The sequence below is a fragment of the Ornithorhynchus anatinus genome, chromosome 3, assembly GCF_004115215.2.
Source record: "Ornithorhynchus anatinus isolate Pmale09 chromosome 3, mOrnAna1.pri.v4, whole genome shotgun sequence".
Lineage (NCBI taxonomy): Eukaryota > Metazoa > Chordata > Mammalia > Monotremata > Ornithorhynchidae > Ornithorhynchus > Ornithorhynchus anatinus.
The window spans coordinates 112,606,325-112,631,166 of record NC_041730.1 but is presented as its reverse complement, the minus strand read 5'-3'; the positions used below and the strand labels follow the sequence as shown (position 1 = coordinate 112,631,166).

General features: G+C 48.4%; 1 protein-coding gene and 1 non-coding gene across 2 annotated transcripts in view; one reads left to right on the top strand and one right to left on the bottom strand.

The window, feature by feature from the left end:
• Positions 1-23,674, bottom strand: part of RASGEF1A (RasGEF domain family member 1A) — a 332,790-nt gene extending 309,116 nt beyond the window's left edge. The window contains exon 1 of the mRNA XM_007666238.3: positions 23,494-23,674. The gene's annotated coding sequence lies outside the window, so the exon portion shown is untranslated. The remainder of the gene's footprint in view (positions 1-23,493) is intronic.
• On the top strand, positions 9,696-9,833 carry LOC114810683. The gene has a single exon (XR_003758378.1). It is a non-coding gene; the product is annotated as a small nucleolar RNA SNORA7 (small nucleolar RNA).
• Positions 23,675-24,842: the final 1,168 nt, after the last annotated feature.

Sequence of the window (24,842 nt, the reverse complement as noted above, 5' to 3'; positions counted from 1 at the left end):
TGCAAAGCACTGTTCTAAACGCTGGGGAGGATCCAGGGTCATCAGGTTGTCCCACGTGGGGCTCACAGTCTTCATCCCCATTTTACAGATGGGGGAACTGAGGCACAGAGAAGTGAAGCGACTTGCCCAGAGTCACACAGCTGACATGCGGCCGAGCCGGGATTTGAACCCATGACCTCTGACTCCCAAGCTCGGGCTTTTTCCACTGAGCCGCGCTGCTTCTCGTCAAAGAAGTGAGGGCTGCGGGCTTGAACTAATAGCGATAATTCCCAAATATCCCTGAGGAGAAACGGAAGCCTAGAGATAGTAGAGAAGTTTTCCCGGGGTTCAGGCAGGAGTGAAGCTAGGAATTAAACTCAGGGCTCGTGACTTCCAGTTGGAGCCCAGCTCTGAGAAAAGCAGAGTCCCTGGGGAAACTTCAGAAATAATACGGCCACCACGGTGCTTTGACTTCAGTGCCGTGACCAAGAGAACGGGAATTCCACACTTTCTAGAAATCCTCAAATGACTGGTGGTTTCCGGGTGCCCTGCTGAGTGATATATCTGGCTTGTCAACCCAGAAATGAGAAAGTGTATATGATTCACCCAACCCTCTTTAGGAGCTTTATACCGGACGTTTTTCACGCTACTTTCGATGCCATTTCATTCATTCAGTCATTCATTCAATCTCATTAATTGAGCGCTTACTGTGTGCAGAGCACTGTACTAAGCGCTTGGGAAATACAGTTCGGCAACAGATAGAGACAAATCTCTACCCTACAAGCCTACCAGTTGTCCAGGTGCTCTCCTTCAGACTCATTTATTCAATCACTCAATCAATGGTATTTATTAAGCACTTACTGTGTACAGAGCACTATACTAAATGCTTGGGAGAGTAATAATGAGAATGATAATAATTGTGTCATTTCTTAACAGTCAACTATGTTCCGGGCATTGTCCTAAGCACTGGGGTAGATACAAACAAATTAGGTTTGGACACAGTCCTCATCCCCATTTTACCGATAAGGAAACTGAGGCACAAGTAACCAATCAATCGTATTTATTGAGCGCTTGCTGCGTGCATAGCACTGTACTAAGCAGGGAGAGTACAGTAGCAATGTATCAGACACATTCCCTGCCCACAACAAGCTTACAGTCTAGAGGAGGCACAGAGAAGTTAAGTGACTTGCCCTAGGTGACACAGCATGTAAGTGGCAGAGCTGGGATTAGAACCCAGATCCTTTGGAATTCCAGGCTCACGCTTTATCCACTAGGCCAAACACAATATAATAGAGTCAGTAGACATGTTTGCTGCCTATTTACCTTGTCTGCTTTTTAATTGGGGCTTCCATGGGTGCCTCTTAATGATACTCCTTGAAATGAAAGGGCTTGGATGTCTGAAGGGGCACACCCCTCGCGGAAAGCCATCCAAAATGAGTGTTCAATAGTTCTTGCCTGTCATAATCACACAAAACACACACAGATATGTACACATCTACACACAAATATCTACTGTACTTAGCACTGGGATAGATAGACGCTCATCAGTTTGGACACAGTACCTGTCTTATTTCTCAGATGAGGTAACTGAGGCTCGGAGAAGTTACGTGACATGCCCAAGGTCACATGGCAGACAAGTGGTGGACCTGGGCTTAGAACCCAGTTTCTTCTGACTCCCAGGCCCATGCTCCATCCACTAGGCCACGTTTTTTCCTCTCAATCTGCTATGGCTCCTTTTTACTAGCCAGGGATAACTCGCACTCCACACATAATGGGTTCCCCAGATAACTTTTATGTCTCTACAAAGGAGACAGACCCTGTAGTCTTCAAAGTATGGCGAAGAAGCATGGGCAGCTCAGCACACTCAGAAAACGTCCAGCCATACAGGAAAACCGGCAGAACAATGACTAGAACTTTCTTCTTTTACAAATTCTTCCATTTCATATGAAAGACAGCTGTCTTGATAAGAATGGTCAGACAGAAGTGAGATTTAGTGAAACTTGGAACACAACATGCACATCAAGTTAAGGAACATATGAGACAGGTAGGGGGAGGCTAAAACAAGGCTGTGAAGACTTCCACAGAAAGGACAACTTCAACCCGTCATTAAAGATGATGACATTCCGAAAAGGGCGTGTCACTGGAGTCGCCATGGGTCGGAAACGACTTGACGGCATTTGCAGAAGAAGAAGAAGGCGCTGAATGGGTCACTGCAGTAACTCTGAAGAGAATGAGATGTGACTCCAATATCATTATAGCCAGGGATGGAATCCTGAAGAAATGGCAAGAACATTTCAAGACTTTTGTCAACTGGGCAAGTCGCTTAACTTCCTTGGGCCTCAGTTACCTCACCAGTAAAATGGGGATTAAGACTGTGAACCCCATCTTGAAGAACGGTGCTTGGCACGTATTCCGTGCTTAAAAAGCAGCATAACTATTGTGAAGAGGAGCTGTGTTTAACCTGATTGATTTGTATTCATTCATTCATTCATTCAATCGTATGTAGTGAGCACTTACTGTGTACAGAACACTGTACTAAGCGCTTGGGAGGTACAATTCAGTAACAGATAGAGACAATCCCTGCCCACAACAGGCTCACCCAGCGGGATGGAGGTGTTAGAATACACTTCCACACTACTGCAAAACTCTTCCAACTCAATACATGTTGATCATCATCCAAATCCCGCAAAACCGTTATTCAAGGACTGCTGAACACAGATGACTGTAAGATCCTTGCAGGCCGGAACTGTATATTGACTATTGGACTCTCCCTAGAGCTTAGTACAGTGTTCTGCACGCTGTAAGTGCTCCACAGAAGCCTTTGAGCTATTTGTTAATTAACTGCTTGCTAGAGGCACACATCCCAAACAACAGATCTGTCACCGCTTCATTGTATTGGTCAGGTATTACAGGATATTATAGGCTGACACTAAGTGTAAAGGAAACCAAGGCAGTGTATCAACCCACAATGAAGAACCCTTTCACACCCCCAAAAATCTACATTGACAAAATAGAGCTGTGCTATTACGGAATACTATTCGGTAGGCGGCACATTGATCAACGATGGCGTGCTAGATAAAGTAGAAAACCTAATCAAGAAGACCAATACATCCTTTGGGAGACTGTCAATAGAACATGGTGGTGTGGGGGAACAGAGGCTGGAGTGATGATTGTGGTATTTCTTGAGCGCTTACTATGTGCAAAGCACTGTACTTGGTGCTGGGATAGATAAAAACATATAATGATAATGTTGGTATTTGTTAAGCGCTTACTCTGTGTGCCGAGCACTGTTCCAAGCACTGGGGTAGATACAAGGTAATTAGGTTGTCCCACGTGAGGCTCACAGTCATAATCCCCATTTTACAGATGAGGGAACTGAGGCACCGAGAAGTTAAGTGATTTGCCCAAAGTCACACAGCTGACAAGTGGCGGAGCCGGGATTAGAACCCATGACCTCTGACTCCTAAGCCCGTGCTCTTTCCACTAAGCCACGCCGCTTCACAGACCTTGTCCAGACAAAGTCTTTAGAGCTGTATTTGTCTTATGCTGTCGAGACGTCTCCGACCCATAGCGACATCATGGACACACCTCTTCCGGAACACCCCACCTCCGTCTGCAATCGTTCTGGTAGTGGATCCGTAGGGTTTTCTTGGTAAAAATCCGGAAGTGGCTTACCGTTGCCTCCTTCCACGCAGTTAACTTGAGTCTCCACCCTCAAATCTCTCCCATGCCGCTGCTGCCCAGAACAGGTGAGTTTTGACTCGTACCAGCTTGCCTTCCACTCACTAGCCACTGGCCGAGCTAGGATTGGAGTGAATATGCCTCTGCTTGACTCTCCCTCCCATAATCGAGACTGGTAGAGTGCTGGAAACTCTCCAGGTGAGACCCTGAGAAGGGTAGTGCTGTATTACAAAAGTGTAATATTTATTATCAGAAGGTAATAAGGAACAAATGATTACAAATATCAGGATAGTGTGGCCAGTGGAATGCGTGGAAGCAGCCTGGCTTAGTGGAAAGAGCACGGCCTTGGGAGTCAGAGGACTTGGGTTCTAATCCCTGCTCCGCTACTTGTTTGTTGTGTGACCTTGGACAAGCTACTTAACTTCTCTGTGCTTCAGTTACCTCATCTGTAAAATGGGGTTAAGACGGTGAGCCCCATGTGGGACAACCTGATTACCTTGTATCTACCCCAGTTCTTAGAAAACATTTAACAAATACCATTGTTATTACTATTATTGTTAATGTGCACGGGGCTAGATGTCAGAATTCCCAGACGCTAATCCCAGTTCTACCACTAGTCACCTGCTCTGAGAACTTGGGCAAGCTACTTCTCGGAAATCAGTTTTCTCATCTGTAAACTAGGGATAGAATAACTACTTCTCCCTTCGTCTTAACCTGTGAGCTCCTTGTTGGGCAGGGACTGAACTCATTTTGACCAACTTGCATCTCTACCCCAGTGGTTAGCAAAGTACAGGCCCACGACTGTATTAATTAGGCATTTATTATTTTCATCACTACTTGTGGCAAACATCAGGGCCTAAATATTCATTATTAAGGGCATTTAGGCTGATATGGTGTTGCGATATCGAGAAAAAATACCTAGGCAATAAAAATGAATTTTAAATGAACTAAAGTCATAGGTAATTAATTTATTGGTTTAATGACAAAATGACCCTTCCTCATTCAGTTTTTCTGAAGAATATCGTCCTCCAGAACATGATTGAATATCTACTTAATCAGTACTGTACAAATCGATTATTCAATGCAGCAAAGTCGTGGCCGTGGGCCTGAGGGTGTATTTGGCATTTAGTTTTCGCTGGGGGCGTTTGAGGTATTTGTTAAGCGCTTACCAGATACCGGGCACTGCACTAAGAGCCAGGGTAGAAACAAGATAATCAGATTGGACACAGTTCTTGTCCCACATGGGGCTCACAGTCTTTATCCCCATTTTACAAGTGAGGCAGCTGAGGCCCAGAGAAGTTAGTGACTTGTTCAAGGTCCCACAGCAGACAAGTGGCAGAATCAGGATTAGAACTCAGGTCCTCTGAGTCCCAGACCTGTGCTCTTTCCACTAGGTCACTCTGCTTCCCAAGTCTAAGTGAATACATGGACATTCCCTAAACTCACCTCACGCAAAGCTACTGAACCTTGTTTTCCTTCTTTTCTCCTGTTTATGTAGTGGGAATCGATTTTTCAATACAAATTGCTTTCATGCCATGTTGAAATATAGGAGGCTTTTTAGGATTATGCAAACCTCTCTCTATCTGTTCTTGGCCAAGACAGAGATGATTTTAATGTAAACCACCCATCGTTAATGAGAGTGATAAGCAAAGTAAACAAAACTAGGAGTGTGATCAGTCTCATTCTCTCTCTCAGTATCCTTTCTAGGAATGCAGAGGAGGCAAAATCTCAGTGAGGAAAGAAAACCTGGAAGCCAGTGAGAGTCAATATAGCTGAGGTACAGCCCCGAGAAAGCAGATTTACCTATGGTTATCATAGGTAAAATGAAAACTGATGTGTTTTGACCAAACATCTTGTTTCCAAAGGGCCACATTAAACCCCTAGTAGAGCTGGCAAGGACAAACCGAACGTTCAATCGACGTCACATTTATTGAGCTCGTGCAGAGTACTGTATTTAGCACTTGGGAGAGTATGATATAGCAGAGTTGGTAGACAAGTTCCCTGCCCACAGTGAGCTTACAGTCTAAACATTCCCCCCTCTTTCCCTTGACTTTCCCTTCCCTGTAGATAGCACCACCATCCTTCCTGTCTCGCAAGGACATAGTCTTGGCATTGTCCTTGATCTCTCTCTCTCTCTCATTCATCTTACGTATTCAATCTATCACTGAATCCTGTCGATTGAATTTTCACAAGATTGCTAAAATCCTCCCTTTTCTCTCCGTCCACCCTAATCCGAGCACTTATCCCAGCTCACCTTGGTTACTTTATCAGCCTCCTTGCTGTCCTCCCTGCCTCCAGCCTCTCCCCACTCCAGTCCATACTTCACTCTGATGCCCAGGTCATTTTTTCTACAACGCCGTTCAGTCTGTGTTTCGGCACTCCTCGAGAACCTCCAGTGGTTGCCCATCCAACTCCGCATCAGACAAAAACTCCTTACTCTAGGCCTTAGAGCACTCAACCCCACTGCCCCCTCCTACCTCTCCTCACTAGTCTCCGACTACAACCCAGCCCACACACTTTGTTCCTCCAATGCCAACCTACTCAACGTACCTCAATCTCATCTATCTTGTCGCCGATCTCTCCCATCCTGCCCCTGGCCTGGAATGCCCTCCTTCTTCATATCTGGGAAGCAGCGTGGCTCAGTGGAAAGAGCCCGGGCTTGGGAGTCAGAGGTCGTGGGTTCTAATCCCGGCTCTGCCGCTTGCCAGCTGTGTGACTTTGGGCAAGTCACTTCACTTCTCTGGGCCTCAGTTACCTCATCTGTAAAATGGGGATTAAGGCTGTGAGCCCCACGTGGGACAACCTGATCACCTTGCATCCCCCCAGCGCTTAGAACAGTGCTTTGCGCGTAGTAAGCGCTTAACAGATATCACCGTGTATTTTTATTTATTTATCTGACAGGCAATTACTCTTCCCCGATTCAAAGTCTTAATGAAGACACATCTCCTCCAAGAGGCCTTCCCTGATTAAGTCCTCTTTTCCTATTCTTCCACTCCCTTCTGCGTCACCCTGACTTGCTCCCTTCATTCACCCCCACCTCCCAGGCCCATAGAACTTTTGTACGTATCTGTAATTTATTTATTAACGTTGATGTGCATCTCCCCCTCTAGCCCGAAAGTTTGCTGTGGTCAGGATTCGAGTCGTGTTGTTATACTGGACTCTCCCAAACACTTAATACGGTGCTCTGCATACATAAGCCCTCAATTAATTTGATTGATTGATTGATGGATGGTCACAGGTAAACGAGCAATGTGAAATCATTCACCATTACACCCTATCCTCAAACAGCTGCCTCCTCACATGTTCTAGAGAAACGGCGTGAGTGCTCCGTGCAATAAATAATATATTAATTATGAAAGCTGGATTAAATGCCCAGCCAGTGTTCCCCTCCCCCTTTTTCTTATTGCCTTAGTCAGATGAGAGGATCTTGCATCTGACACGTTCGACTCCCTTTATCTTTGGGGAAATTGTGTCTAGGATTCAAGCTAAGTCAATGAGTAAAAGTACTGCAGAGGGGGAAGCTTTTCAGATGCCAGTGAAAGGAAAAAGGGAAGCGTATTTATTCTCCAGCTTGGTGCCGGGCTTCTGACTTGGAGATGATTACCTGATTAAGGCAGATCCTGGCGGGCAGGCCCGGATCTGCCCCACTCAGCAAGTAATGCCTTTGGTCTCCCTGCACAGGCTAACTCAGATTGTCACCTCTCCTGGAGGGACTAGGGCCCCAGGTCTCATTTCAAAAGTAAAACTGAGACTGAGGAAGAGCAGATAAATGATGAAACAGAAAGAGCTTTAGCGTTTCTTAAGATGCTTGTTTTGTTTCTCTTAATGTGGTATTAGAGTTTCTCCTTCCTGAGCCTGTAAATTGTAGACTCTAAACTCCTTCTAGAGTGTAAGCTCCTTCTGGACTGTAAACTACTGTGGAGGGGGGACTAGGTCCATTCCATTGTCATGTTGTGCTCTTCCAAATGCTTAGTGCAGTGCCCTGCACACAGGAAGTGCTCAATAAATACGATTGAGTGATCATATTAAAGAGAGGATGGAGATGTTATGTAGGGTGGATTTTCGGGCCCCAGATCTGATATCAGCCCTGCCCCGTTTCCCACTTCATAATATATATGTACATAGTTATAATTCTATTTATTTTATTAACGATGTCTATATATCTATAATTCTATTTCTTTATATCGATGCTATTGATGCGCATTTACTTGTTTTGATGTCTATCATCTCCCCCCTTCCAGACTGCGAGCCTGTTCTGGGCAGGGATTGTCACTATTTGTTGTTGAATTGTACTTTCCAAGCACTTAGTACAGTGTTCTGCACACAGTAAGCGCTCGATAAATCCGAGTGAATGAATGAATTAATGAATTCTGCTGAGCCCCATCCCACATCCTAAATGATCAGGCAAGGAAACACAGCCGGGCTGAAAAACAAACCCACGCTGATTTGGACTGTCTTGAGTGAGGAGCCCCGCCCACAGAATCCCTACCCGGTGTGAACCTCAGGGGCCTCGGCTCTGCCACCTGTCAGCTGTGTGACCGTGGGCAAGTCACTTCACTTCTCTGCGCCTCGGTTCCCTCGTCTGTAAAACGGGGATCAACTGGGAGCCTCACGTGGGACGACCTGATGACCCTGCATCTACCCCAGCGCTTAGAACAGTGCTCCGCACATAATAAGCGCTTAACAGATACCAACATTATCATTAAATCTGGACCTCACTTTGACGGTGGTATCTGTTAAGCGCTTACTGTGCACTGTGCTAAGCACTTTGGAAATTCACGGGACCGAGTTCACATACATGTGCTGGTCTCCCCCATGAGTTGCTGAGACTTTAATCTCCACAGCCTTAGGGATCACATGTTCATGCTCATTGGACATGTATGGCAGTGGCCTAGTTGCTGAATGTCAGCACCCCATAAAAATAAAATAATAACAATAATAACGATGATGATAGTATTAAGTGTCTACTTCGTGCCGAGCACTGTACTAAGGGCTACCGTATGTACAAGATAACCAAATTAGGCACAGTCCGAGCCTATTCACAGTCTCGGAAGGAGAGAAAGGATTTGAATCCTATTTTCTAGAAAAAGGAATTGAGACACAGAGAAGTTAAGCAACTTGCCCAAGGTCACCAAGCAGACAAATGGCAGAGCCAGGACTAGAAACCCGATTTCCTGACTCCCAGGCCCGTATTCTCTCCCCGAGAGCATGCTGCCTCTCCCATGCTGAACCTGACTGGGAATTGGAAGAGGCATGAGGTCACCAAGGTCATCTGCATCTTCCCTGGTTTTGGCGCGTAGGGAAGGGGCGGTCTGGCCCACCCTGGTTCGTGTATAGTCATCAGACTTGGGCAGACCAGCCCCAGCCTAGGGAAGCCTAGGGGAGACTCTGTTGACTGAAAATCCACCTCTCAGTCTCTTAGTACAGTGCTCTGCATGCAGTAAGTGCTCAATAAATACCATCGATTGATCGATTGATCGATTGATCGAGTGACCTTCTCCAGGAAATTCACAGCCATGTGGGCGCCCAACCCGTTAGAAGGCTTGTAGGGGCAGGCCCTACGGTCTGTTATATTGATACGCGGTACTCTTCCAAGTGTTTAGTACAGTGTCCTGCACACAGTAAGTGTTCAATAAATATGACTGATTGATTGAATGAGTGACCTTCTCCAGGAAATTATTCAGCCTTGGAGGCACTCAATTCTAGGGAAGTAGGCTGGCTGGGGCAGTTCCTAATGGGAAGCAGCGTGGCTCAGTGGAAAGAGCACGGGCTTTGGAGTCAGAGGTCACGGGTTCGAATCCCGGCTCGGCCACTTGTCAGCTGTGTGACTCTGGGCAAGTCACTTAACTTCTCGGTGCCTCAGTCACCTCATCTGTAAAATGGGGATTAAGACTGGGAGCCCCACGTGGGACAACCTGATTCCCCTGTGTCTACCCCAGCGCTTAGAACAGTGCTCGGCACATAGTAAGCGCTTAACAAATACCAACATTATTATTAACATTATTATTATATTGTTGTGTTGTACTCTCCTAAGCCCCCTCTCAGGGTCACATCTGGAGAGTTTCCAGTACTCTACCAGTCTCGGCTATGGGAGGGAGAGTCGAGGAGAGGCCTACCCATTCCATTCCTAGCTTGGGCAGTGGCTAGCGAGTGGAAGGCCATCTGCTACGAGTCAAAACTCACCTGTGCTGAGCAGCGGCGGCACGAGAGAGAGTTGAGACTTAGGTTCACTGCGTAGAAGGAGGCAATGGTAAACGCTTCTTTATTTTTACCAATAAACTACCAGAAGGATTACAGGTGGAGATGGGATGTTGTGGGAGAGATGTGTCCATGTAGTCACCAAGGGTTGGAAATGACTCGACAGCATAAGACAAGACTCTCCTAACCACTTAGTACAGTGCTCTGCACACAGTGCTCAACAAATATGATTCATTGAGTGAGTGACCTTGTCCAGGAAATTCTCCGGACACGGAGGCGCCCAGCTCTAGGGAAGACTTGTAGGGGCAGGTCTGTTACATTGCTATATTGTACTCTCCCAAGCGCAGTGCTCTGCAAACAGTAAGTGCTCATTAAGTACAACTGATTGATTGATTTCTTTTCTTCTTTTCTCTCTTCTGGTTGGTTCTGGATCTTCGTTCTCGTGCTTTTGGTGTATTTCTGGTGTACTTTTTCAGTCAGGTTCTCAGCCTGAGAGAAAACCTTTACTTATAATCATTCGATCAAATGTATTTATTGAATGATTACTGTGTGCAGAGCACTATACTAAGCACTAGGGAGAGTACGATGCATCAGAATTGATAGACATGGTCCCTGCCCACAGTGAGCTTACAGTCTGGAGTGGGAGACAGACATTAATATAATTCACAGATATGTATATAAGTGCTGTGGGGCTGAAGGTGGGATGTATTGATGAGAAACTCCTACCATTGAATAAATCAGTGAAATCGGTTTGTTGGGGAGTGGTTGAAGGCCTGGAGATTTGACGGGCAGATCCCGGTTTTGAAAAGTGTTAACTGTCCTACAAGGCAAATGAGGAAATCTCTTACTTTTTAAAGATGATCCTCCTGTCCTAGAAAATTTTTTTTCATTTGATTAGTAAAATGACTTTGGCTGCAATTGCCAGAACTGCACTCTATATGGTAATTAAGATCCCGCCGAAGCTGCTTTATCATTTGTCCATAAAAATTCAGTCGGCACTGAAATTAAGCATTGGAAGGGCTAAGTTCAGTGCCAGAGTCAATGACTTTACAAATTTAAAGCATATTTTGGATTGGAATAAAGGATGAGAAAAATTTTCAAACTGAAATGAATCCCTTCCAAAATCCATGGGGGCTTGGAATTGGATCTCTCCACTGTCAGGCTGCATTTGGATTGAAGGGAAACGTAGGAAGCCTCTTATCGCTGCAGCGGACTGGACCATCTTACAGGGGAACGTCAGTTCAATGGTCAGGTCGTCTGCTGCAGCCTCTTCACAGAAGAAATTTCGTACACTTTTTTAGCCTTAGGGCCCGCCTGGCTTAGTACCCAGGGCCCAGGACTGAGGGGGTAAGGGTGTGTTTTGAAAAACATGTGTGGGGCGATTTTGTTTCTGCTTCAAATCCTCTAAGGATCCACCCATTGCTAAATGCAAAACAAACATTAAGCGGCCTTGAACGGTATGAGTCCCACGCCCCGGCTTGTCCAGAGAATTGCCTAATTGGCAATTGCAAGGTTTTTCACCTCCCCGGCTTGTCCCTTTCCCACCCTGCTGCCCTGGGTGGTCTCTGGACCATTACTGGGATCCTGGCATACTAGAACCAGAGCTAGGGAGGACTGAAATGGGTACTGTGAAATTCTGGAACATTTGCTATATCAGTAATAAACACGCTCTAAGTGAACTTGTAGAGAAGTGTGGAAATCAGGGTGGTATAGGAAAGAGCTTAGACCTGGAGTCAGGACACCTGGGTTCTAAGCCCAGTTCCACAACTTTCCTGTTGTGTGACTTGGGGCGAGTCACTTGACTTCTCTGTGCCTCCATTTCCTCACCTGTTTCCCCATCCTTTATATTGAGAGTCATATGTTGTATCTCCACAAGTAGATCTGTATATTCATTCATTCCATCATATTTATTGAGTTACAATGTTCAGACCACTCTACTGAGGACTTGGGAAAGTACAATACAGCAATAAAGAGTGACAGTCCCTGCCCACAGAGAGTTTACAATCTGGACGTTGGTGGGGGTTGGGGGAAGGAGGGGACAGACATCACTACAAATAAACAGACTCAATATAAATTAATAAAATTACAGATATATGCATAAGTGCTGTGGGCAGGGAGGAGTGTGTGTGTGCATATGTATTTATGTACATATCTGGCATTTATTTATTTAGATAAATGTCTGTCTCCCCCCTCTAGACTCTAAGCCCGTTGTGGGCAGAGAATGTGTCTCTTTATTGATAATAATAATGATGGTATTTTTTAAGTGTTTACTATGTGCCAGGCACTGTTCTAAGCGCTGGCGTAGATACAAGATAAACAGGTTGTCCCACGTGGGGCTCACAGTCTTAATTCCCCTTTTACAGATGAGGGAACCGAAGCCCAGAGAAGTTAAGTGACCTGTCGGAGGTCACCCAGCTGCCAAGTGGCAGAGCCGGGATTAGAACCCGTGACCTCTGACTCCCAAGCCTGGGCTCTTTCCACTAAGCCACGCTGCTGTTTATTGTTATACGGCACTCTCCCAAGCGCTTAGTCCAATGCTTTGCGCACAGAAAGCGCTTAATAAATGAATTGAATGAATGAATGAATACACAAGTGCTGAGTAAAGTACTTGGCATGCAGTGAGCACTTGAGAAATGCCACAGTCATTATCATTATTATTATAAAGGCGTCTGACCTCTTCTGGTCCTGGGTTCGAATCCCTGCTCTGCCGCTTGTCAGCTGTGTGACTGTGGGCAAGTCACTTCGCTTCTCTGTGCCTCAGTTACCTCATCTGTAAAATGGGGATGAAGACCGTGAGCCCCACGTGGGACAACCTGATTACCCTGTATCTCCCCCAGCGCTTAGAACAGTGCTCTGCACGAATACCAACAGATGCATTCTCATTATTATTCCGCTTACAGTCATCGCCTTAGCTCTTCAGTCCCTTCAGTCCCCGAGCCTTCACGCTCGCTGGCCCACTCCACGTTAGCCGTCGGGACTCTCTCACACTCTCTCTTCTCCCTACGCTCCCCGTCCTCCACCGTCTTGGTGTCTACGACCCCAGCCTCGATTCCTCGCTCAAACAGAGGCTCCCTGCTGCTGATGGAACGGCACAAGTTTGGGCCGGACCGGGGCTGAGGCTGCACCGGGGCCGGGGCTGGGCCGACCCGGGACCGAGGTCGGGCCACCCCAGGGCGGCGGAGTCTGACGGCACGGCTGAAAGAGAGCGCGGGAACAGAGTCAGTTTGAGGTGGGCCGACTGGGCCTGCAACTTAAGCCTCCCGTTTGAAGGGGTTGCGGTTTCCAGGCCCAGTCTCTCCCGAAGGCCCAAGAGCCAGAGAGATTGGGCAACCTGGAGGCAAGCCGGGGTGAAGTCTGGACCTGCTGCTGTTGCTTCGGCCCTTTCCCTTCTTGCACGGTGAAACCTTTGACCCATGGCCCACTAGCCGCACGCGTAGGATGGCAGAGTATGGAAAAGGAGATTGCACCCTCTGGTGGACTTTTTCCCAGTCCCTCCTTTGGTAGCCCATTTTGGTGGCCGCTAGCCAGGTCTCTAGATAATTTCTTTTTTCTCCGATCTTTCCCTTCATGGACTTCCTCTGAGTTGGTCCAAGCATTCCGGTGGTCTGGGCCAAGCAAGCAGCTCACGTCCACGTCCGGTCAAGTCCACGGCCCTGGACCTGGGCCTGGAAAGTTGAAGAGGCGGCCACCCCGGGACTTCAGCTAGGCTCAACACCCCTCCCTGTATTTAGCCTGAGCCGGTCAGTGTGATAATAATTATAGTAATAACTGTAATATTTACGCAGTGCTTATTATTTACTTAGTAAGACCGTCGGTTTACCCGCTGGTCCGTAAGCTTGTAGGCCGGGAATGTTTCTATCGTTCCACTCTACTCTCCCAACCACTTAACACAGTGTTCTGCACACTGTTAAGCGCTCAACGGATGTGAATGAATGTACGAATGAATTTGGACCCAGTCCCCATCCTATGTAGATGTCTCAGGCTAAGCAGAAGGAAGAATAAGTATTTGAACCTCATTTTACAGATGAAGAAACTGAGGCGTATAGTAGTGGTTTGCCCCGGGTCTCAAAGCAGGCAAGCGGCGGAGCCAGGGATAAAAATGGTTTCTGTTAAGCGCTTACTGTGTGACGGCCACAGCACTAAGATCCGGGGTGGACACAAGCAAATCGAGTCGGACACAGTTCCTGTCCCATGTGGGTCTCACAGTCTCAATCCCCATTGTTACATAGGAGGTAACTGAAGTATCTGTTACCGATTTGTCCATCCCAAGCGCTTAGTACAGTGCTCTGCACCTAGTAAGCGCTCAATAAATTCATTCAATAGTATTTATTGAGGGCTTACTAGGTGCAGAGCACTGGACGAAGCGCTTGGAATGAACAAGTCGGCAACAGATAGAGACGGTCCCTGCCCTCTGACGGGCTTACGTCTAATCGGGGGAGGCGGACAGACGAGAACAATAACAATGATAATAACGTTGGTATTTGTTAAGCGCTTACTATGTGCGGAGCACTGTTCTAAGCGCTGGGGTAGACACGGGGGAATCGGGTTGTCCCACGTGAGGCTCACAGTCTTAATCCCCATTTTACAGATGAGGTAACTGAGGCCCAGAGAAGTTAAGTGACTTGCCCACAGTCACACAGCTGACAAGTGGCAGAGCTGGGATGGCAGTAAACAGAGTCAAGGGGAAGAACTTCTCGTAAAAACAATGGCAACCAAATAGAATCGAGGCGCTAATGAATGAATGAAAGTCCAGAGAAGTGAAATGTCTTGCCCAAGTTCATACGACAAGACAGTTGGTGTAGCCAAGATCAGAATCCATGATTTTCTGACTCCCAGGCCCAGGTTCTATCCACTGCACCATGCTGCTTCTCTTGATTAGAACCGAAGGACCCTCATTCCCAGGCCCAAGCTCATTCCTCCAGGCCAGACTGCTTGTTAAAGGGCCCTCGCTTCTTGGGCCCGGGCTCTGTTTGGGGAAGGAGCGGTCTAAATGGTGGGGGCGGACTGTCTGGGGGCCTCGAAAGGCCGCTTGCTCAGGTAGCCAAACCTGCTGACATTACAGTGGGCGGGGAGGAGAGGTTGAACGGATTGGCTTCAGAGCTCATCGCCTCGCCCCCTCCTACCTCACCTCCCTCCTCTCCTTCTCCAGCCCACCCCGCACGCTCCGCTCCTCCGCCGCCCACCTCCTCGCCGTCCCTCGGCCTCGCCCATCCCGCCGTCGACCCCCCGGGCCGCGTCCTCCCGCGGTCTCGGAACGGCCTCCCTCCTCACCTCCGCCAAACTCATTCTCTTCCCCTCTTCAAAACCCTACTGAGAGCTCACCTCCTCCGGGAGGCCTTCTCAGACTGAGCCCCCCTTTCCTCTGCTCCTCCTCCCCTCTCCATCGCCCCTACTCCCTCCCTCTGCTCTACCTCCTTCCCCTTACCACAGTACTTGTTTATATTTGTCCACATTTATTTCTCTATTTTATTAATGTCATGTATATATCTATGATTCCATTTATTTTTATTATATTGATGCCGGTCTACTTGCTTTGTTTTCTGTCTCCCCCTTCTAGACTGTGAGGCCATTGTTGGGTAGGGGTTGTCTCTATCTGTTGCCGAAATGTACTTTCCAAGCACTTGGTACAGTGCTTTGCACACAGTGAGCGCTCAATAGATACAGTCGAATGAATGAATGAATGAATTGAGGCAGACAGACCCAAATAGACACTGTATGTCACTCCCTGCGAGGGGCAGGACTGGGACACTTGTCCTTTGAAATAGTGCCCTGGGAGATAATAATTATAATAATAATTGTGGTTATTAAGTGGTTCCTATGTGCCAAGAGCTGTTCTAAGCACTGGGGTAGATACAAGTTAACCAGGTTGGACACAGTCCCATCCCACATGGGGTTCACCATCTTAATACCCATTTTACAGATGAGGTAGCTGAGGGACAGAGAAGTGGAGTGACTTGACCAAGGTCTCCCAGCAGACATGGGGCAGAGCTGGGATTAGAACCCAAATCCTCTGACTCCCGGGCCGGTGGTCTTTCCACTAGACCGTACTGCCAAATCTACTCCTTGCATTCTCTGTCCCAGAGCGACTGCACAACCACCAATAATAATAATAATAATGTGTGGTATTTAATAATAATGGTATCTGTTAAGCGTTTACTATGTGCCAAGCACTGTTCTAGGCGTATTTAAGAAGTGCGTACTATGTGCCAGGTACTGTACTAAGCGCTGGGGCGGATACAAGCAAATTGAGTTGGTCACAGTCCCTGTCCCACATGGGACTCAGAGTCTCAATGCCCATTTTACCGATAAGGAAACTGAGGCACAGAGAATAATGATAATGATGGTATTTCTTAAGTGCTCGCTATGTGCCAAAAACTATTCTAAGCACTGGGGTAGATACAAGGTAATCAGATTGTCCCATGTGGGGCTCACAGTCTTAATCCCCAATTTACAGATGAGATCACTGAGGCGCAGAGAAGCAAATCAACGTGCCCTACGTCCCACAGCTGACAAGTGGCGGAGCCAGGATTAGAACCCATGGCCTCTGACTCTCAAGCCTGTGCTCTTTCCACTAAGCCACTCTGTTTCGGTGAAGTCACTTGCCCAAGGCCACAGAGCAGACAAGTGGCCGAGCCGGGATTAGAACTCATGACCTCCCGACTTCCAGGCCCGTGCTCTATCCACCATGCCACGCTGCTTCTCCGGCCTAGCCTCAACCCGGAGCTTTCCGAATCTAATGTTGGTATTTGTTAAGCGCTTACTATGTGCAGAGCACCGTTCTAAGTGCTGGGGTAATAATAATCATGTTGGTATTTGTTAAGCGCTTACTATGTGCAGGGCACTGTTCTAAGCGCTGGGGGAGATACAGGGGAATCAGATTGTCCCACGTGGGGCTCACCTTTTTAAGTCCCCATTTTTACAGATGAGGAAACTGAGGCACAGGGAAGTGAAGTGACTTGCCCAAGGTCACACAGCAGACAAGTGGCAGAGCCGGGATTAATAATGTTGGTATTTGTTAAGCGCTTTCTAGGTGCCGAGCACCGTTCTAAGCGCTGGGGGAGATACAAGGGTAATCAGACTGTCCCACGTGGGGCTCACACACTTTTAATCGCCATTTTACAGATGAGGGAACTGAGGCCCAGAGAAGCGAAGTGACTCGCCCACAGTCACACGGCTGACGAGGGGCAGCGCCGGGAGTCGAACCCATGACCTCTGACTCCGAAGCCCGGGCTCTTTCCACCGAGCCCCGCCGCTTCTCGGGAATCTGGGGTGATCGACGGCCGCTGAGGGCGAGGAGGTAGGGGCTGGGGGGAGGGAGGAAGAGTCCGTCGTGGGCAGCAGTGCCCAGAGTTACGAAGATGGCTCAGCTCAGGTACCCGGTGGGAATGAGTAAATTAAGTGATGTTTCAGAACGGCGGCACGACACCCTCGTTCTACTGCGAATGGAGAAAAGATGTAAAAAAAAAAAGTTTTCCGTCGCAACGATTCCTTTTCTCAGGGAGAGGAAAGGGGTTGAACGAGAGGAGTGGTTTTACCAGCCGCCCCGGGACAGGGGTAGTAAGTGGCCGATCAGATGGAAGGATCACCTGGGGCCCCATTCTCACTGCAAACCCCGGGATCTGCACTAAGCCACGGAGAAACGGCGTGGCACGGTGGATGGAGCACGGGCCAGGGAGGCAGAAGGTCACGGGTTCTAATTCCCGCTCCGCCACATGTCTGCTCTGTGACTCCGGGCAAGTCTCTTATCTTCTCTGTGCCTCCGTGCCCTCATCTGTAAAATGGGGAGAGGAGTGTGAGCCCCACGTGGGACAAGGACTGTGCCGCGTGGCTCAGTGGAAAGAGCCCGGGCTTCGGAGTCAGAGGTCATGGGTTCGACTCCCGGCTCTGCCCCTCGGCAGCTGTGTGACTGTGGGCGAGTCACTTCGCTTCTCTGGGCCTCAGTTCCCTCATCAGTAAAATGGGAATGAAGACCGTGAGCCTCGCGTGGGACGACCCGATGACCCCGTATCTCCCCCAGCGCTTAGAACAGCGCTCTGCACATAGTAAGCGCTTAGCAAATACCAACATTATTATTACCCCATTGCTTAGAACAGTGCTTGGCACATAGTGAGCCCTTAACCAGTACCGTAATTATTATCATGATGAGCTCGACATAACGTGCTCACACCCGCCGTGCTCGGGTGCCGTGACGAGAGCCGACATCGCTCCACCCTTCCCGTCTCCTCAGATAACGGCAGGGTCATTGAGACACATAGATTTGGTTCAGCGATTTTACTCACGTTATCCTGACTAGACACTGAGAATATCTGGACCAGTCGTATTTATTGAGCGATCAGCGTCCGCAAAGCAAACGGGCCTTGCAGGTGTTCTCGCGTTTGCTCTTCATATCCGGTTGGAGCTAGGGTTTTCTCCACCAGAGACTGTGGCTCTAACCTGTCTGATCGACTAGTGGAGTCACTGCCATGGGTTCAGTAAGCCTTTTTGACCTATAACACTTTTCTTCACCCCCTTACCAAATCTGAATTGGCCCTGCATTGGCTCAGTGGAAAGAGCACGGGCTTTGGAGTCAGGGGTCATGAGTTCGAATCCCGGCTCTGCCACCTGGCAGCTGGGTGACCGTGGGCAAGTCACTCAACTTCTCCGTGCCCCAGTTCCCTCATCGGTAAAATGGGGATGAAGACCGTGAGCCCCACGTGGGACAACCTGATTCCCCTGTGTCTACCCCAGTGCTTAGAACGGTGCTCTGCACATAGTAAGCGCTTAACGAAAACCAACGTTATTATTATTATCATTACTTCCCAGTGACATCAGGACCCCTCGTCTCCCCAGACACTTCAGCAAACAAGCAATTGCCCCTAGCGAAGACACTAAGAGCTTTTTCACAGACACAGATTTCCACAAAGCTAAGCGCTGGGGTAAAATTTAAGGGTTAGGGGCCACGTCTAATTCCCACCTCTGTATTCTCTCCCGGCACTTAGTGCGATGCTCTCTACCAAATAATACTTTTACTATTATTGGGTTTGCCCCCCATGCATTCCCTCTAGGCTTTGAGCTTGTTGTGGGCAGGTCAGAAGTTAGTACAGTGCTTTGCACACGGTAAGTGCTCAGTAAATACGAGTGGATGAATGAATGCATGTGTTTCAAGGCTAAGTGACTATGGGAGAGGGGAACGGGCAGCATTACTGTAGGAAGAGCCAGAAGCTTGTATCCCGTGCTTTCAGCACTTGGGATTTGTAGAATTGAGACTACCCAGTCGCTGATCATGATTCTCCTGATCCCTCAGGGACTCACAGGCAATCTCCTCCCCAGCACTAGCATTTTATGGGAAATGGCAGCTTCCAAGCATAATTTGTCAATAAGCAGGATGGCCTAGTGGAAAGAGCCTGGGCCTGGGAGTCAGGGTATCAATCCTGGCTCTGCCACTCGTCCGCTGGGTGACCTTGGGCAAATTGTTAACTTCCCTGTGCCTCAGTTACCCCATCTGTAAAGTGGGGATTAAGACTCCCATATGGGACCTGGACTTTGTCCAACCTGCTTCCGTTGTGTCTATCCCAGCGCTTAGAACAGAGCCTGGCGCATAGAAAGCACTAAATAAATACCATTAACAAAAAGAGACGATAATAAAATAAGGATGAGTGGCCCGACCTTGTCTGGACCTCTTTGGCAGAGTTAATCTCCTAGAGCCTGAAATGTCTCTGTCATTCAGAAGAAACTTAGTACAGAAGCCTCTGCATTCTTTGTTTTGGGTTAAGAAGGCAATTTATTTTGGCACCCAGCGTCATGTTGCAAAAAATCCTATTTCCTGCAAAGGTTGAGCGAGTCCGGGGCAGGATCTCACAAGGAAGTCGACCCTTATGGAGTAGGGGTTGTAAAGTACTGCTTAGAGCCAGTGGAAACATAAGAAGAAGAATAATGATAATGTTGGTATCTGTTAAGCACTTACTATTCAATAGCATTTATCGAGCGCTTACTATGTGCAGAGCACTGTACTAAGCGCTTGGAACGAACAAGTCGGCAACAGATGGAGACGGTCCCTGCCGTTTGACGGGCTTACAAGCGCTGGGGTAGACACAGGGGAATCAGGTTGTCCCACGTGGGGCTCACAGTCTTCATCCCCATTTTACAGATGAGGGAACTGAGGCACAGAGAGCAAGTGGAAACATAAGAATAAGAATAATAATAATGTTGGTATTTGTTAAGCGCTTACTACGTGCCAAGCGCTGTTCTAAGCCCTGGGGTAGATACAGAGTTATCAGGTTGTCCCACGTGGGCTCACAGTCGTAATCCCCATTTTACAGATGAGGTAACTGAGGCCCAGAGAAGCTAAGTGAGTCGCCCAAGGTCACACAGCTGACGAGTGGCGGAGTCGGGATTAAAACCACGTCCTCTGACTCGCAAGCCCGTGCTCTTTCCACTACGCCACGCTGAAGGCTAGTGTTCCCCACACTGCAACCCTCTAGAGTCTAGTGCCCGTTAATGATGTTTTCCAAGTGCTGATGCTAAGTTTCCAATTTTGGAATCCGGCTGGCTGGGCTCGATTAAAACATGAGTATCTCCCTGCTTCCAAAAGCAATCGTAAAAGTCGGTTCTGCTTCAGACCTGTTTCTGGACACACCCCTTCCCCTTCTCCTCTCCACCTGGTAGCCTCTGTTTCTAAATAAGAGGAGCTGGCGGAGTTGGTTAATCATCAGAAACTAACCAGAATGACATGCTACAATGGCAGCCTTTTCAGGGGATGTTATACACAGAGGATGGGGGTAACGTAAGCAACGTAGCCCAAGATTTGCATGGGAGATGGATGTCGCCGGGGTTTTTTTTTTTCCTTCTCCTTCGTACTGTTGTTGCTAAGTTACACCAAAAATATTCTGTGTCTGTGCGAACTGTCTACATTTAAATAATTTTCCAGGTAGGAAAAAAAAAGCCACGAGACTGATGATATTTTGATATCTCTCAGGGAGAAAAATAAACTGGACAACAAGGTTTTGGGGGGTTGGGTTTTTTTCTTTTTTCTTTTGCATTTGTAGACTTAGCTAGAAGTGGTCTCTGATCCAAGGAGCTTTTCCAAAACGTGAAAACGAGCCATCGAGATTTAAAATGAAATAAACAGCTACCAAATTGTAAGTGGCAGACCAGAACATTAACATCCGTAAGTGCTTCTCCGAAGCAGCCCCACTGATTGACTGATCAGCCAAACTGCATTTACTGTCATTCCCTTCCCGCTAAAATTCATATAACCCACCCATTTAGCCCAAACAAACCTCAGCGGTGAGGGGAGAGGTGAAGAGGGGGAAATGTGTACCAGAGGTAACCTTTATAAATGGATCCTCCTCCTCCACCACTCCCAATTAATACAGGCTGATCATCGGTTTACCATTTGCATCGCATCTGGGCTGGGGTATCAATGCTAAATATGTCAGCGTTCCGCTGGCATTTTGGCCACATCACCGACGCTCAAAATCCCCGCGTTCCAAGCAAACCAAGAGAAAGGCCTGGGAGAAAAGGCAGAATCACCTCACTTGTCACTGTGCCTTTCAACATCATGACCCTCAGAACTCCATTCACAGCACTGCGCAAGGAAGGCATATTCTCCAGGGGAAACCGCACCTGGGACCCCGGAGAGCTGGACGTCGGAAAATGATCCTAAGGCATCTTGAGCTTTCCACGAGAGATTGAACGGTCTCAATGTGACGGCTGAAACCGCTGAACCCGAGTACCGCACTCTCCTCTTTTTTGGGCCCAGCTCACTGAGGAGATTCAGTTCCAAAGGATGGAGCTGACCAAGTGCGAACAGCCTAGTTTAAGGCCTTAGAGAGGGAAGGGCAGGGAAACCCTAACCACATGACCTCAAGGGAAGGGAGACCCTAACCACATGACTGGCTGTAAAGGAAGAAAAATATGGTGGGGATTCCACTGGCCTTTGAGTCCAGCCATCACAGCACGGAGCAGACGTGGGGGTTTCCTTCGGTGGATGATAATTGCTTGGGAGCTTGAAGACTCATGGGTGATCTCTGATACCATAGAACCGTAACATCTGACGTGTCTCAAGATTAAGTTAACATCTCTTCAAATGTCAGATTTATTTCAGCCACACCCTCCCTCCGATTTATAACGAATCACGTCAAATTGCTCTTTAGTATTGTGGATTGCTTGTGTGTGCTGAGTTGGAGGGGGCAGAAGTTACACGTTAACGAGAAAGAACTTATCGCAAAACTAGCCTCCTTAAACCAAGCCTCTTTTTTACTGATCGGTCGGAGGTCAGTATCCCATTTGGGATTGGCTAAGGCTGCCGTTAGCCATCGCTCTACCCCTTGGGAAATGGGCACCCGCGATCGTGAAGTTTTCCCTAGGAAATCGGCGCCCCGTCCTGTACCAAGAAATCTTTGTCGATTGGCTTGCGGGGTGCTCCATTTTGGCTGGGGCCCCATTGACCAATTCCCATGAGGGAGGTCAGACCAAATACCCACCTCTGCCCTCGGTGGCCCCAACTCATTTTTCTGGCCAGTCTCCAATCATTCCAATAGGGAGCCAGAAAACCCACCCAAATGGCCGTGTTCCCCAAGACCTTGGGGGCCAAGGCCCTCAAAGGCTGGAGCGATCAGTTCTGCCTGGCCAGGTGGGGTGGATAATTTGGTCCATGACATAGGCTGGGGGGGGCGAGGGGGTGAAAGAAGGAGCGGTTGACGGCCCTCCTTCTCCCTGAACTCCCTTTAGTGGTGCCACCTCCGAAGCCAGTGATAGGAACCAGGGACCAGGGAGGTCGTGCCGGCAAAACAGAGGCTCCATTTGGAAGGGAGAAACGAAAAAGTAGCAGAAAGCAGCAGGAGAAACCTGTTTAAATAACATCCGGCTCCCGTGGACTGAGTCCTTCAGCAATTTCAGGATTCTGGGGAGGGCGGGCTGCCGGGTCTGACCCACAGATAATGAAAACTAGAGTTGTGTCCAAGAGGTACACCGCCCTCGCAAAATACAACAGATACAATCCACCGCGTGAACTATGAGGCACAGAAGGCAGGAGAATTACCAGCATGTTCCAGCACTGCACTGTATGGGCATCGGTGCTCTTGTCCTGAGGATTTAAGGAGTAGTTTAAAGAAACACAAAATACCAGTAAATGCAGCTAGTCCTTGGGCCAACCGCAGGTTTCCTGGAGAAGATGCTTGCGGCTTAGCCTCTCCTAAAGACCACCGCCCAACTTATTGAGTGATCGGATTGAATCAAAATAAATACACATGGATAAAATAGATCGGGAGCCCAAGCTAGACGGAGGAGCCCGGTCCAGAAGAAACCCTGGAAGCGGTGCACAGAGGATGGCAGCACTTTCGTTCCAGGTAGGGGCATCTTAATATTCTTGGGGACAGAGAAGTGAACAGAGTCGTGAAAGTTGCGTCCAGGTGCTGGCGAGGAGCAGTACGCAGTCTGCCCGGCGGCCTCCGGCTTTCCGCTCCCTCCAGGCGGATTAGACCGGTGCGTGAGGGGTTAACCCTGGAAAGGCACACTCCTGGCATGCAGTGCCCGGTGCCGAAATCACCCACCGAAAGACTTCCCATGCCAGTCTTTTCTCAGCGGCTGCCACCTCGCCGTGGTCCGTACCGCGCCGGCTTAAGGCTCTTTGAGAAGGACAGAAAACCCCCTTACCTTGATCCGGTCCAGGGTAGCTCTTGGGTCCGACGGCTACGAGGAAAATAGGAATTATTGCCAGAGCCCGGCGATTCATCCTAAATGACAGAGTAGGATCACTCTTTACACAGGCTGCCTGCTGCCTCCACGGCGTGACAGCGGCCGGCCGCCTTCGAAACCAGCAACTCCCATTCTGCTGCCTGCTGCAGGGGGAGCATGGGAGAGAGGCTGAGAGCGAGGTAGTGAGAGGCGGGTGGTGGCGGGTGGGGGGAGAGAAGAGGGGCGGGGAGCGAATCGGAGACAGGAGAGGGGAGATAGAGAGAGAGGGAGCCAAAGATAAAAAAGAGGTTGAGGGAGGAATATACCATTCACAGCTTCTCTCCCTCTCCTTGCGGTTCCCATCCACCTCAGGCCATTTATAAAGTTACTTTTCTTGGTGATTCGATTTAGAAAGCGCACTGGAGAGGATGCCCCTTTTCACGGGGGATCTATCACCGGCCAGATTTCCCTTGGCTGAGGAGAGAAACGGTCGGGGCCCTGGGCCCGCCAGTCATAATGCGATGTTTGTCAGCCTCGTCGGGGAAGATGGGGACGACCAACTCCCCACCTCCGCCTTAGCTTGGGAGCCAGAATCGAACTCCGATCCTTGGCCGCGCAACTTTCCGTTGTAGGGAAAAGAAGGAAAACCAAAACAAAACGCAGATTAGAGTTGAGGGGTATGGGAATAAACTCACTTCACTTTTTAACACCTGAATAGAGCAGACTCTTCATTTTAGCCATGGGCAGATTTATTATCGTCACCGCTAATAACACCTCAGAGAATCCGGCCACCACGCAAGAGGTCCTGGAGTAACAGTAGTATTAATAATAGTGATTATTATTGTTATAGTGACATTTGTTGAGTGGCAAGTGTTCAGTGGCTATGTGGCAAACCCTAACCCTAGCCCTACTAAGCACAGGGGCAGATTCAAGTTTATCAGGAAAGACAGTCCCTGCCCCACGTGGGACTCGCCATCTAGGTAGTGGGGAAACAGGTATTGAATTCCCATTTCACAGATGAGGAAATGGAGGCACCGAGAAGTTAATGGACTTGCCCAAGGGTCACACAGCAGGCAAGGGGTGGAGCCAGAGTCTACTCGAGAGCAGAGCCAGCCTGGGTTTACTGGCGGAAATCACCCCAAGTAAGTGAACCCTAAAAATACATCCCGGACAAATTATCTGGCTATTCCAAGCCAGAGCAATTCGAGCAGACATAACTGAATAACAAAAAAATCAAAATGTATTTTGGGGATCTGAATTATCTGAATAATTTGTATTTATAGCCACAGCTTATTTGCCCTTGACTCCGTTCAGTGTAAAAAAGACTC